Raw genomic sequence first — 15780 nt, forward strand, 5'->3', positions numbered from 1 at the left:
GACTGTGCTAAAGATCCCTGCACCGACCTCCAGAAACCAGGTGAGGGAATTCCTGGGTACCGCGGGGTTCTGCTGCCTCTGGATTTTGGGGATCACCAAAATTGCAAAACCCCTACATGAGGCTACCAAAGAAGGACAGGACTTCAACTGGATGCAGGAAAGGCAAGAGGCCTTTGAAACCCTAAAATGCAAGCTCTTAGAGGCCCCTGCCCTACGACTACCAGACATAAGTAAACCTTTCTGTCTATACATGGATGAAGGTAAAGGTATTGCGAAAGGGGTCCTCACCCAGAGAGTAGCCCCCTGGAAGAGACCTATTGCATACCTATCAAAGAAATTAGACCCTGTAGCAGCTGGGTGGCCCACCTGCCTGTGAATTATAGCAGCAGTGGCCCTGCAGGTTAAGGATGCTAACAAGTTAACCCTGGGACAGGGACTGCTTGTGGTAACCTCTCATGCCCTTGAAGGGGTGCTCAAGCAACCCCCCGATCGATGGTTGAGAAATGCCCGATTAACTCATTTTCAGGCTCTGCTCCTAAATCTGCCCAGGATCACCTTCCAGGTACCAACGGCCCTGAACCCAGCCATGCTCTTGCCAGATCCTGATCTCAGGGACCCACTCCACAACTGTACTGAAATTCTGGCACAGGTACTTTGCATCAGACCTGACCTGAAAGATGTTCCCTTGCCTGATGATGAAGAAACCTGGTACACGGATGGAAGCAGTTTCATCAGAAATGGTAAAAGGCATGCTCTCAAGGTCACAACCACCTCGAGAGTCATTTGGGCCAAGCCACTGCCAATAGGTACATCAGCCCAAAAAGCTGAACTGATCGTGCTTACCAAAGCCCTAAAGATGGGTAAAGGAAAGAGACTCAATGACTACACAGATAGCAGATGTGCATTTGCCACTGCCCATATCCATGGGGCCATCTATCAAGAGAGGGGCCTCCTTACTGCAGAGGGAAAGACTATTAAAAATAAACAAGAGATCTTAGACCTCCTGCAAGCCCTCTGGGGCCCAACAAAACTAGCCATAATCCACTGCCCAGGTCACCAAAAAGGTAACAACCCCACCCACAAGGGAAATAATCTCACTGACAAGACAGCTAAAGAAATAGCCCTGACCTCCATGATCCTGCCAATTCTTGTTGATCCCGGAGCAAGGGAACTGCCTAAATCTCCCCACTATAGCCCCGAGGACAGCCTCGATACACACTCTCCCTATGACTCAATGCCTAGATGGCTGGTGGAGGACAATGGAAGGGAAAGTTATCCTACCTCAGTATTTAGGTGTAAAATTGCTCAAGAAAATATATCAAGCATCACACATGGGCACCCAAAGGATGCAAGACTTACTAAGAAGGGCCAAAGTTAAAATTCAGGAAGGAAATCAAGCCATTGAAAAAATTGTTAGGCATTGTCATGCCTGCCAATTAACCAACTCAGCTCCATCCCATGCTAACCCAGGATCCTGGAGAAGAGGGATACGACTGGGTACATATTGGGAGACTGATTTCACTGAGATCAAACAGGGAAAATTTGGATATAAATATTTACTAGTATTCATAGACACCTTCTCTGGATGGACTGAGGCCTACCCAACCAAGCATGAAACTGCTCACGTGGTAGCCAAGAAGCTAATCGAAGAGATCCTGCCCAGGTATGGATTCCCAACTACAGTTGGATCAGATAATGGGCTGGCATTTGTCTCTCAGGTAAGCCAGGGAATAGCCACTGCACTGGGGGCCAGTTGGAAACTACATTGTGCTTATAGACCCCAGAGTTCAGGACAGGTAGAAAGAATGAATAGAACTCTAAAAGAGACCTTAACCAAATTAGCTTTAGAGACTGGCACAGACTGGGTGGCTCTCCTCCCCTTTGCCCTTTTTAGAGTAAGAAATGCTCCATACCAGATGGGTTTGACCCCCTTTGAAATCATGTATGGAATCCCCTCTCCTATGATATCTAGCCTCCAAGCTGACCTGGTATCGACCTTGGGAGACCAGGACCTACTGGACTCACTCCAGCGGTTGCAGCTAACCTACCAATGGGTCTGGCCACAACTCAGAGCCATATATGAAGCTGCTGTCCCCCCACACCCCCACAGGTTTAAACCAGGCAACTTGGTCTTCATCCGCAGACACCAACGGAAAAATCTCGAGCCAAGATGGAAAGGCCCCTTCGTGATCCTCTTGACGACTCCCACCGCACTCAAAGTGGATGGCGTCGAGCCTTGGGTGCACTACTCCCACACAAAACCTGCCAACCCATTTGCAGTCCCAGAAGATTACAAGGGAGACACCTGGAAGTGATCCCTACACCCTTCGAATTCATTCAGGCTCCGCATCCGACGAGACCCTTCCTGCTAACCTGTCTATTGTTGACATTGAACTGCTTATCGGCTGATAGCACCTTTCCTGAGAATGGGAACCTCACGACCAGACCCCGTTTCCTCCCTTCGCCTGCCAAGACCCTGGCCCCAGATCACGCATGTGAAACCTTGCCATCTATGTTTGTCCAGGCAATGGACACAGCAGACAAGTTAAAAACAAATGTGGGGGACCTGGGGATTATTATTGCACCAACTGGGGCTGTGAGACCACCAGCACATACTGGTGGAAAGGGTCATCAACGGGGGATCTAATAACCCTACAACAGGCCCCCAGATCTACCACCCTGGGATGGGGAGGGACCACTGGAGGAGGTATGGGGGTGCCCTGCACCCAACCACGGTGCAACCCCCTCATAATTCAGTTCACTGAGAAGGGAAAACAGTCTATGGGGTTGGAAGTAGGACACACATGGGGCCTACAGCTATATGCTGCAGGAAGAGACACTGGGGCCCTCTTTAATGTTCAACTCCTCCTCTGACCAGTCATCCATGCACTGGGACCCAACCAAGTCCTAAATCCCCCCCAGATGATTTTCATAAATCTTCTCCAGCTAAACCCCCTCCCGGACCTCCCATCACCCAAACCTATACTCCTGCACCAACAACTCAGGCTCTTGAGTCCTCAAGGTCAGATCTTATTCCTCCCCCTCCTGACACTACCCTGACCCAGGAAATTCTTTTGCAGATGCTAAATTCATCTTATTACTTCCTCAATGCAACCAACCCGAATGCTACCCACTCTTGCTGGCTCTGCTATGGTGTTGCCCCCCTATATTATGAGGGAATTGCTATAAAAGGAACGTTCTCCCTCATGGATTACACAGAATGCAGATGGCTATCAAATGTTTCTCTTACTCTATCTCAGGTTACTGGCATTGGGACCTGTGTTGGCCAGGTCCCACTGACCTATACTAGCCTCTGCAACACCATCCTCCCCCTTAATGTCACAGGGAGGGTTAAGTTCCTCCTGCCTCACAATGACACCTGGTGGGCCTGTACCACTGGACTAACAGTCTGTGTAAATCGGGAAGTGCTGCAGAGAACATCTGGTTTCTGTGTTATTATCAGACTCCAGCCTAGAATCACCTACTACCCTCATGAAGATTTCTTAACCCTCTATACTAGTCTAAAAGGCTCAAGAACTACCAGCCTCACTAGACTTAGAAGGGAGCCAATAATCACAGTAACTTTAAGTCTCCTCTTTGGGACAGGGATTGCTGCTGGGATAAGGACAGGAGCCACAGCCTTGACAAGACAAGATCAGCATTATTCCCAGCTCAGAGCCAGCTTAGATTCAGACCTCCGATGAGTCAAGGAGTCAATTACTCACCTACAAGACTCCCTGAGCTTGCTGGCTGAGCTAGCCCTGCAAAATCATTAGACAGCAAAATCATTACAGCAGGGTGGTCTATGTGCCGCCCTAAGAGAAGAATGCTGTTTTTATAGGGACCACTCAGGATTAATAAAGGATAACATGGCCAAAATAAGAGAAGGGTTGGAACAGAGGAGACTAGAATGAGAGGCCAGACAGGGATGGTTTGAGTCCTGGTTCAACCAATCTCCCTGGTTGACAACCCTCATCTCCACCCTCTTAGGTCCCCTTATACTCTTATTTACTCACCTTTGGGCTATGCATCCTCAATAGATTAGTACAGTTCATGAAGGACAGGTTAGGCACCATCCAACTTATGGTTCAGAGGCAACAAGTCTATATGCCCCTTAGCAGGATCCCCCCAGATACCTGTGAGATGGCCAACCAGAGCCCAGGTTTGGGTTCCCCAGTTGCAAGACAAGGGGGGAATGTAGAACCCTGAGATCCTCTTCATTCACCCGCTACCCCACAATCCCTCCAGATCCCCATTAATTGCTCTTTTAGCTTCTGTAAAATGCTTGGCTGCTGCTTTAGACATGCCTAGACATACCCTGGCATGCCCTGACCCCCACCTGCTATTCCCCACCCCCATTCCAGGAAACTATAGATTAAGCAAACCTGAGCATAAAAACTGCCCTATAAGGTAAAAACAGTGACTCCTCGCCCCACAGGTAACATTCAGCACATTCCACAGCCCTGAGAATAGCACCTACCAATAAGAAACTTCCAGGGCTGCATCTTATACATCTAATCGGTTTAAAATTATGTTGGCATGTGCGGGGTCCTTGAACCAACAAAAATGTATCTTCGGTATATCCCCCCCCTTTTGTCTAAAACCTATAAAAGGCTCCACTCTCTCTTACTCTGGGCTCTCAGCACGGATCTGTTGAGTTGGTGAGGTCTGAGAGCCCGAGCTTAAGCCCGAGTGAACCACAAACCTTTGCTTTTGCATTTTGGTGTGTTGGGTCCTTGGTGGTCTTTTTGGGGTCCAGTGGATGAGGTACAACAAAAAACAAAATAATTAAATAAATATTTAGCCAAATTTAGTGTGGTAGTAGCTACCAATAAAGTTTTCTGATGAAGCTTTAAAATCTTTCAAAACAATTGCATTTATATCTTTTATAAAGGTAATAAGATAGCCATTCAATGAAATATGTAGGTATCAGGGAAATTTTTCTAATAACAAGTACTGCATTATTTACCCAATATTGACAGGAGGTGTGGCAACTGATTGTGCCTTAGACAAAAATTCTCCTTTTAAAAATTAGACATAAATGCCTAATTAATGAAGCATGCACCAGAATGGCACATTTTCAAAATGGCAATACTTTACTATGGCAGTAGAGTGAACTCCAGGTATGGTAATTAAAAAAATTTAAATCCAGTTATACCACTCTGAATTTTTAAAAGAATTTTGCCATACTTAGCCAGAGCTGAATGTCCTCAAAAAAACCTTGATCAGATATGCATTTTATTTTTTAATTATTATTGGTTTTCAATAGCTATATTATGTGATAGTGTATGCCTGCATGCATGTCCTGCAATGCCTATGGATGATAGAAGGTGGCTTTGGATTCCTTGGGACTGGAGCTATGGATGGTTGTTAGCTATCATGTGGGTGCTGGGATTGAAACCCCAGTCCTCTGCAAGATCAGCCACTGCTCTTAACTGCTGAGCCAGCAATCCAGCCAGAACACTTGCTTTTCTTAACTGAGCCTCTTGTTAACTGAAAACCTCTTTGTTAATTGACTGTCCCTGGTCTAGTGTAACTGTGATGATCTAATGTAACTATGGTTATTGGCTTTGCCACCTGGCATGATATAATTATGGATTTAAGCTTTATAAATCCTACCCTGTTCCTCAGAGTTTAGAGTTATTTTGGGAATTCATCATCTCTCTAACAGCTAATAAATGACTCTTATTTTGACAATCAATATATGGCATTTCTCTTGCTTTGGAGTAAATTTGTTATAATAAGCTAATATTTGAATACACAAAACTGAACAATAAAGCCAATTGTGCAAAATACGTTAAAATGAATTTGGGGGAGTAGCTAAAAATAAAGCACAATCAGTAAAATCTAGGCAAACAATCCTTATTTATACTCCAATTTGAATTACCTAAGATTAAACCAAAATATTTTAAAGAAGTTTCCATAAGTAAAGTTAACAACAAATGAATTGTACCAATTAAGTTAAACAGGAATTTTCCTGGAGTGGTTGAAAATAAAACATAGTAAGAATTCTATCAGTAAAATATACTTTTTAAATTAAGTAACATCTGAGCAAACAAAATATTTTTGAGTCAAGTTTGAATTACTCAATATTATACATACATATTATAATGGGTTCCCCAAAGTTGGCAGGGCTTTAAAATTTTTTGAAATTATATTTAAAATAATAAGCAAATTCTCCATTGTCTGTGGCTTGGTAGGGAGCTGGCTGATCTCTTATTGTTTTTATAGTGTTGCAAACTTAAGGGTGGTACTGTGTTATCCCCAGCTGTTGGTATAGAAGAATGCCACACATGGTGACTGAATTAAGAGTCCTTCTTAATTAGCCAGTGGTCTATTAGTGGTTGAGAAACACTCTGTTTTCTGTCTACAGTTAATGAGAGCAGGGGGAGAAGCTGGGAAGAAACACAGGCTTAACAAAAGTCAACTAAAATAAAATGTAGTCACTTTGACCTGTCACTCCTTCTGTTACCTGAGTAGTAGACATTGTTAGAAAAATAACTTCTGTTGGTAATATTCCTTAGGTGTTTTGAAGGATATAGTATTTTTATTATAGAGCTGTTTGTGTCTTACTCTTGGTCAGAGTCAAGGAAGGGACAGCCTGATTAACAAACTTTCAGAAGATACTGAAATTTTAAAACTTGGGTCTGAGGCACTGCAACAGTAAACAGGAGGCCACGAGGATGTGTGGCCCCGAAAACACCTTGCAAAAATATCTGTTAATCCATCTCTTGAAGATTTGAGGGTATAAATATAATCCAGGCTCAGGCTACCTTTTCTGCCAACCATGCCACTCAAACAGTTTCGATAGAAGCTTCTGCTCCCATTGCTCATGATGGAAATCTCTATCCAAGTCTATCTGGAGCTCTTTCAATACATGGGTCTGAGCTTTAAGAAGAAACATGCGCAAATATGTCCATGGTCTCAGGAGCACCAACACAAGGGATGGTAGCAAGACCTTCCAGTGTGAACTGTATGGTGGCACCTGTAACAAGCAATGATGCTGGAATCTGTAGAGCAGAAATCAAGCAAGGGATTTGGGAAGTCATTCTGTGTAAGGATCAAGATGGAAAAATTGAGTTGAGGCTTAAATAGATAGGTAATGGTATATTTGTTCAGCTGGTGCAGGCTAACTCTCCAGTCTCCTTGGTTGGTTTGAGGTTTGGGGACCAGGTGCTCCAGATCAATGGTGTAAACTGCAGGCTGGAGCTCTGATAAAGTGCAAAAGGTGCTCAAGCAGGCTTTCAGAGAGAATATTATGATGACCATTCATGACAGTCCCTTTGAATGGACAATTACCATGCATAAGGACAGTAGTGGACATGTTGGCTTTATCTTTTAAAAGCAGAAACATCACATCCATAATGAAGGATAGTTCTGGTGCTAGAAATGGTCTTCTTACTGAACACAGCATCTGTGAAGTCAATGGACAGAATATCATTGGGTTGAAGGATGCAAATTGCCAACACCCCACCAACTTCAGGGACTGTAGCCACCATTACCATCATGCCTGCTTTTACCTTTGAGCATATTATTAAAGGATGGCACCAAGCATTATGAAAAGCCTGATGGACCACACCATTCCTGAGGTTTAAAATCCATGCACAAGGCAACACAGCATATCTGAATTTTTCTAGTTTCCTTTTTCGGCAGCTTCTGCATTAGGCACATGAAGCTTTCCCGGAGCCAGGAAGCATATGTTGCATGACAACCTTTCTTTCTTACACCATGCCTGGGAATCTTCCTCTTTATCTGATAGTTTCTTCAGATTCAAGATAGCTGTAGCCTTATCCTGGTTTTATAGATGTGAAACTTTGAAAATATTGACGCTCCTAGAATAGTTTCTCTACTGGAAACATGATATTTTTATAAGCCATTGTCATTACAATAACTGATGTAGGCTTAGCTGTGTATGAGAAAGTCACTTTTCTCCTAAAGTATAGTGCTATTCATTTTACTTGAGCTCTGTGGCATATTTGTATTTTAATACATTACATAGTACATTTAGGATGACTGCTATCTACTTTTTTTTTTTTTAAGTTCTCTCTGTGCTGTGTAAAACATCCATCAGTCAGCACTGGTTTCATTCCATGAGAGCATTATACTTGTACGTAGATTGCCATGACTGTCATTAAATTTTAACTACCTTCATGTAATATGCTTCAACTGTTGCCTTAACTATAGTAAGCATCTAGAATAAAAGCCAAAATACAATTATTGCTGCTTTTCTAAAACCTGAGATGTTAGGTCTGTATTAAATGTATACTAGCCCAGAACAGCTTAATAGTACAGCATAGCTGCTTAATTCTGTTTGAGGTTTTCTAGTCATTGCATAAAGGAAACTTTTAGAAGTTGCCATATCACTTTCTGAAAAACAAATCATTATATGTTTAATGTAAAAATTCTTACAAATTTTGGACTCCTTTTTTTTTTTTGCTTGTAGATTAAGTTGGTAATACTTAAGATGGCATCTGAACCCTAACTAATATTATGTAACCTAGCAACTTTGGGGTGTTCTTAGACTGCTTTCCTTAGTCATTTGAATTTAATTCATTTTCTGACTCCTGAAGACAAATAAAATGGCATTGACACTTTATCCTGATGATTTTTTTCTTCTTTATTTATGCTTATCCTATTATTTTATCTTGTATTATCCTATTAAATATGTAAAAATGAAGTTAAAAAAAAAACGTTGAGTCTGAAGAAAGATGATGGCCAAATCCCATCTCCAGAGTGAGCTTCTTCATGAAGTTCAAAGCAGCACTTTGACAAATGATTAATATTAAAAATGGGGCATTTGATTCTTTAAAAAAAATGAATCTACTAGGTCTTGCATTGGGAAAGGGAAGTGACAAAAATCATAACACTTGATTTTCAAGTGTCATTTGATTTTAAAGTGCCCCTTGTTAGCTCTAAATTTTTATAAGTTTATGAGAACATGGCAGTTAGCACTCATTTTCAAGGAGAACGAAGTCAACAAATTATCAGTTTTTGATATAGTCTAACTTGAATTTCTCTTTGGCTATATTTGGGGTGATTAGATGTTTGAAGGTTTATGCCCACAACTAATTAGCTTGTGTTTGTAAATGGTAGCAGTATCATCTCTCTTAGGATGGTAGTTTTCATTAGAAGCAATTTTTTTATTCTGTGGTTAAACTTCAGTCCAGACTTGAACGCAGAAAATCAGACATCTAGGTCAATCAGATACAGGCTAAATTTCCCTTGTTCTGCTCCCTTCTGAGCTTTTATTTCTTACCTCATTCAAGACCATGAGGACAAAGGCCTTGCCAGGTATAATTGCTTAATCTCACTGACAAGACCTGAACTTTCCTGTATCTCCTCTCTCTTTGTTAGTGACCCTAAAGAAAGTAGAGTTAGCCTATTTGAGGTTGTCAGTGCAGGACACACCATTCTTAAGTCTTCTGGAGTAATATTGGCCAATTTCTAATTATTGTAAATTTTACTAGCTACCTTTCTCTTGCTGTGATTAAAAATAAACAGACAAACAAAAAATCTGTAAACCAGGCAATTTATGGTGGGCATTCTAATTCAAACCACCACATAAACTAAAAACAGTTTTCACTTCTTTGTGGGCTACATCATTAAAATCCCTTTCAACATTCTCTTTGTAAGTATACATGATAGAACACAGCTATATTTCTATTTTAAAGATGCAACATCATGACAAAAAGAAGAAAGGAAAGCATTATGAATTTCATAGCAAGACAGGTTTTAAATTGAAGGGCAGAAAGAGCTGGCATTTTCAACCCAGCGAAACCAAACCAGATACATAGATTCTATTTAGTTTCTTCTATTGGATTTGCCCCAGGAAAGGGAGGTCATTAGAAAGCAGGAGAATTAAACAGAGGAGATCCATTAGGTTCTATAAGATGGAATATTTTGGAAGCTGAATATGTGCTTCAATTTGGTTCCAAATTCAATAGAACTATATCTAAGCAGTAGTTTAATTGGTCATCATTTTGCCCAAATATTCTGAATTAAGCATCCAATGGATGAATACCAGGGAAATTATTTCTGAATAACATTTAAACGTTCATGAATTTGCTCTAGTTCCAATTCCTTTAAGTAAATTTACTAATTTCAGTGCATGCATACAAAATCAAGAGACAAAGAGATTTCCATAGTAAAAATGGAAAGATGAAAAAGAAAGTGAAAATATCACCACAGGTCCTTGCAATTCACACCTGATAGAGAAAGAAAAGGTGGATAGTGAATGAGCTTGTTTGTGCCAGTGCAAGCCACCAAGAAAATCTTGTACCTGTTGATATAACATTTATCCTGTGTTTAGTTAGGAATGTCCAAAAATTCCCTTTTTCCTCAGAATTTTCCAGGGGCCTATTCATGAGCATTCTGGTGTGAGATATCAAGTAAAACATTGCTCTTATTGCCACCCAATTCCATGTGTGGCTGAGATATGCCAAATTTCCCCTTTTCCATAGTATGTTCCCAATAGCTGATCTGTGAGTTTGAATTACAGAGTCTCTTTCTCATACAGGATACCACAATGTGGCATTTATTACTATACCACCATTGTATTCACCTGAACAAATAGACTGATTCTAAATTAAGTTTTTAAGAGTGGGCCCAAACTCTAAGTACACTAATTCCCTTAGCTTTGTATTTCTAATCATCTGTCTCCCAGAACTGTGTTGATGGAACTCTCTTGTCTACTCAGTCTGTACAAATGGAGCTGTCTTTGTCCTCACCATAGATGGAACTGACTCTGGAACCCCGTTTCTCACAATGTGTTTCCTTGGTCAGGCCACATTTATAATTTATCCAAAATGATGTCTCCAGCCTCCTTGAGAAAGTACAAATCAAGTGTAGCTTCAACCTTAATCTTCACAGATCATCCGATCTTTCATCCTTAGTTCACATTTCATCCATGATCACTCACCCTTCCCAAAACTCCATTGTGTCTAATAAATATGGGTGGGTGCACTACTTATAGCACTGTGATATGACATGGACCAGCCTCCTTACCAAGCTCTGCAAAGAAGCCACTCCCCTTCCCTCTTCCATCCAATCGGTTGACCATAGCCAGTTTCAAGGGAGGAGCTAAGGGTTTAAAAGCTGGGAAAACCATGAGGCTGGTCTCTTGCCATTTTTATGAGGCTATATGGAACCACAGGATTTATGTCTGGGTGTGGACTTTTGAAAACAACTGTGAATCGGAGGGCACCCACCAGTCTGTAAGTAAACCTGCACCCCAAGCTCAGTTAGCAAGTCCAATAAACTCTGTAAGATTCTTCAAACCAGGGTTTGAAGAATTCTTTTCTCAGGTTGTCACAGGACCATGGAAGGAAGGGATTGGATGCCATGTGCGCCTCCCAGCAGTTAATTTGACTTACACGTACGCATCCGTATTCATTCATTATCTTTTTTTTTCTGATCTTTTTGAGACAGGGTCTCCCTGTAACTCAAGCTGCCCTTGAGCTCATAGAGATCTGCTTGCCTCTCCTCCCTACTGTTGGGATTAAAAGTGTGTGCCACCACCCCGGCCTCTTTGTTATCTTACTGAGTGTAGTACCAAACTGAGGCTGCAAAGGAAATACCCTGGTCATCAAACCCAAGATTGAATAGTTTTACAGGGATTAAGTCTAATTAATAAAAGTCATTCCCACATTGCCTGAGAGTGCACAGTTAATAATGTGTATACCCAAGTTTGTAACCTGTGTTCCTCTGGTTCAAGACCCAGTTTTATTGTCTTCTCCTGGGATAAGGCCATGTCATAGGAAAGCATTTTTATTTGCTTGTTTGTTTTAGAAAGCAAGGCAGATTGAATTTATTTCCATATTAAAGTAACAAATAGTGTACAGTCTTCAAAAGGCTACAGTACTAGGACCACAACTAAGTTTCCTGTAGCTATGGTTCTATTTACACATATGTCAATATGCATTTTTGTGTATTTACATTTTTGTGTAAATATAATCATTTCTTTTTAAATTTACTGAGAATTTCATAAATACATATAAGGTGTTTCGATCAACTCCATGCCCACTCCCTCCCCTCCAGTGCCTACCATATCTCCCCATCATTTTTTTTCTGACAACTTTATGTACTCTTTATTTTTTTAATGAGGCTTTTTGCTATTCTAACATTCCCCCCTCCAAGCGGTATCCCTAAAATCTTTTAGGGATTAGATAAAAGTTCCTGAATACTTTTGACAGTTTGGGCCTTTGGAATAGAGTATGTTGCTAAGAGGCCCAAGGACATTTTGAGTTTTAGCCAAGAAACTGTCTACTTTTCTTTGGGTCTTTTTACCCTAACTGCCTAGCCAATTCCTACCTCCTGTTCTTATCACACCATCCTCTGAAGAAGTTACCCAGCTTGCAGATAGGGATTGGGGATGCACAATACTGGCTTCTTCCATGCTGAGCAGGGATGCAGGGTGAGGCAACTGAGTTACCTCTTCAGTGGGTTTATCTGAAAGACTCACAAATTCCATAACTCTTATCTGGAGGGAGAAAAGAAAGATCTTGACTGGTGAATAGGAGATGTGAACGAAAAAGAAAGGCAAAAGTAGTTAGCATTAAAATTGTAGAATGGGAACCAGAAAAAAAGAACAGGGCAAATTTCAAATGTTCGTATCAGAGTCCATTGGAATTTCTTGAAGAGAGCTTCCAAAATCATCCTCTCCTGGGTTCCTCCTCCTTTTCCTTTTGCCTGGTTAGGCTGGACTCGAGAGTGATGGACTCAGGATTTGTTTTCAGGCACTTTGATAGCTTTTGGGAGTGGCTACAATCAGCATCAGCTTTCTCTCAGAGGGTTCTACATGGATGGAGAAAACAAATTATCCATCATTTTAGAACAATTTTTTGTCTCCCTTAGCTACAGGTGGGTACTACGGTATTGCAGACCAAGATTTGAAGTCTTACATCTGAACCGCACTTTCTTCTTAGAAACAAAATAATCAATGATAAATAATTGTCTAAATAACATTTTATATGAACCGAAGCCTAATTTCTGACAAGTGTAATCCCTTTAACTCTTAAAGAAATATACTGATCAATTTAATCTTTGGTTATACTTTTCTTTTGGGTGTTTAAGAGCATACAGTTAGCCCAAATAATTCAATTTATTTTTACACTTAAGGTCTTTTGAGGATCTGTTCCTCAGGGGTCACATGGACTTGGGAGGAGCCCCTGGCTCCTTTCTTTCACTGGTTGCATCTATGTGAAGATAAGTCAAAGATCCTGCTTGACCATATCTGGCTTCACTTGGAAGCATGGAGGAAATGTTTTGGCTGAGTTGAGCCTTCTCTTTGTAGACTGGACACTAGTTCAAATCCATCTGGTGTGGTTTCCATGTCCTCTGTGAACAATAGGACAGATGACTCATCACAGTTACAGGACTCTTTGAAAGATGATCCATAGTCCCCTGGAACTTAGTGGATCTGGGAGGGTAAGGAGCAAAAAACTGTCTTTTAAATCCCTTTGACTACATTAGTTTAACATGGCTGTTAAACATCCAAGGTTAGTTCCACCAGTCTGGTACTTTTAATTACCATGTGCTATGTATATAAAGCTTGGGCACAAACCAAATTTTCTCATAAAAACCTTGACTAGACACACATTTTGTTCCTTAAACTAGTTGAATAAAGTATAACATTAGAAAATGTAAGATTATGTATATATTATTTTTGTCTCATCCTTTTATATATCATAACAAACCTATGCAGACCTTCATCACTTGCTTAAGCTTTCTCATTTTTTCTGTCAATTTTGGAAAATATCTCCAATCCCATATCCGTTTAACACCTTTTATATTCTCATTTTCTTTTTAATAATTATGAGACACAACAAGATTAAAAATAAATTTTCCATCTGTTGTAAGAATTCTTTTTCTGGAGATATTAAGCAATGCTTATCCCCTTTTAAGTTTCTATTGTCAAACCAATGTTTAATTAAAGTTTTCTTGGAAAAATCAATGATTTGACTGAGCTTACAGAGATGACTGAGGGATTGCTGAGGTGTATGAGTGAACTGAGGGTATGCACACTGGAAAGACTTTACCCAGTATGGATTGAGCTTTCTCTTCCTAGCCTTCCCTAGATTATACATTTTAGCCTTCCCCAAATCCAGGAGACCATGTGTGATTAGGGAGAAATTACATACAGTTGGCTGGGAAGAGTGGCTGGATACTCTGATGAGGGTTCAATGACCCTGCTTGCCCAACCTTTAATGAAGGAGCACAACCAACAGCAAGCCAAATTGTGATAATGTTTAGCAAGGAGGCACAGTTGAAGTTGTGATGATGGTAGTTATGTCACACGGAAAAGACTGCCATGCAGCATCGTCTTATTAAAAGGACATGAAATGTAGAAGGATTTGGTGCTAGGATCCACAAATGAGGGAAAGCATATGTCTTGTTTCTGAATCTGTGTTACTTCACTTAGTATAACAGTTTCTAGATCCATCCATTTACCTGGAAATTTCATTGTTTCATTGTTCTTTACTGCTGAATAGAACTCCATCGTATAAACACAGCATATTTTTGTTAACCACTAATCAGTTTAGGGACACTTAAATTGCTTACGTCTCTTAACTATTGTGAAAAGAGCAGCAACAAACATGGTTTTACAAGAGCCTGTCCAATAAGATGAGTCCTTTGGATATAGGCTAAGGAGTGGTATACTCGGATCATATGGTAGGTTCATTTTTAGTTTTTTAAGAGTTCTCCACATTGTTTTCCATAGGAATTTGCACAAATTTGCAGTCCTACCAGCAGTGAATGAGCATTCCCATTTTTATACATCCTCACTAGTATTTGGTATCATTTGTTCTTTTGATCCTAGCCAGTCTGATTGGGTAAAGGGGAAAAGTTAGGATGGTTTTAATTTGTGTTTCCCTAATTATGATGTTGAACACTTTTTTAGATGTTTCTTGACTATATTTATTTCTTTGTTTGAGAACTCTGTTTAGATATCTCTGTTTAATTGGGTCATTTGGTTTCTTGCTTCTTCTTTTTCTATTTAGAAGAAGCATTTCATTACATCTTTAACATACTCAATAAGTATTTCCAGAGTAAAGATACATCTCTGTCAAAAGTGGCTATAAAATTTTTAGGTCCACAGTTGAATTAATACAGTTATACAATATCGAACTCAGTATAAACCAGTTCATACATAAAATTGAATGAGTTTTTAACCTTTAAAAAAAATCTCCATTTCATTTTTAAAATATACCATTTCTTGCAGAAAGACTCATTGTTTTTGCTAACACTTAGATGTTGGTGCATACATCTCTAATCTGTATGTATCTGATTATTACTAGTCATGGTCAGTTGCACTCGGATCCTTGGCACTGTGTATGTCGATAAAGTCATCTGGTAGATTTCAGTGGTAATGTTTATCACCTCTACTAATTAACATGATGTAAATTTTTACACTTCCTCCTCAAATATAACACATTTTTAAAAATTGTTGCTTTTTATTTTATATCATGCAGAACATCCCAAACAATCTTATTAATTTACATACCCACTTCCCAGATGGCACCCTCCCATAGCCTACCCCCCACCACTACAGCCCTTTTATTCTGTCTTCCATGATACTGTCTGCTATGTTATCAGCACCCCCAGACATTCCCCAGTACTTGTCCATCCAGTGAATCTAGTCAGCCTATCTACAGGTCTTTATTTTAGGAAGGCCTGCTGTTCTTCATGTAGCAGCAATCAGTTGTCATTATTCCTTTAGATAAAATTGGGGTCTGCTGTTCATTTTCCCAGTTTTATGCTGGGTTACGATCTTGGAGTCTT

General features: G+C 40.3%; 1 pseudogene; it reads left to right on the forward strand.

Moving 5' to 3' along the window:
* The window catches only part of LOC103725649, a 10956-nt pseudogene extending 3361 nt beyond the window's left edge, over nt 1–7595 (forward strand).
* Nucleotides 7596–15780: the final 8185 nt, after the last annotated feature.

This window comes from Nannospalax galili, unplaced genomic scaffold (assembly GCF_000622305.1).
Source record: "Nannospalax galili isolate Female #2095 unplaced genomic scaffold, S.galili_v1.0 scaffold448, whole genome shotgun sequence".
Classification (NCBI taxonomy): domain Eukaryota; kingdom Metazoa; phylum Chordata; class Mammalia; order Rodentia; family Spalacidae; genus Nannospalax; species Nannospalax galili.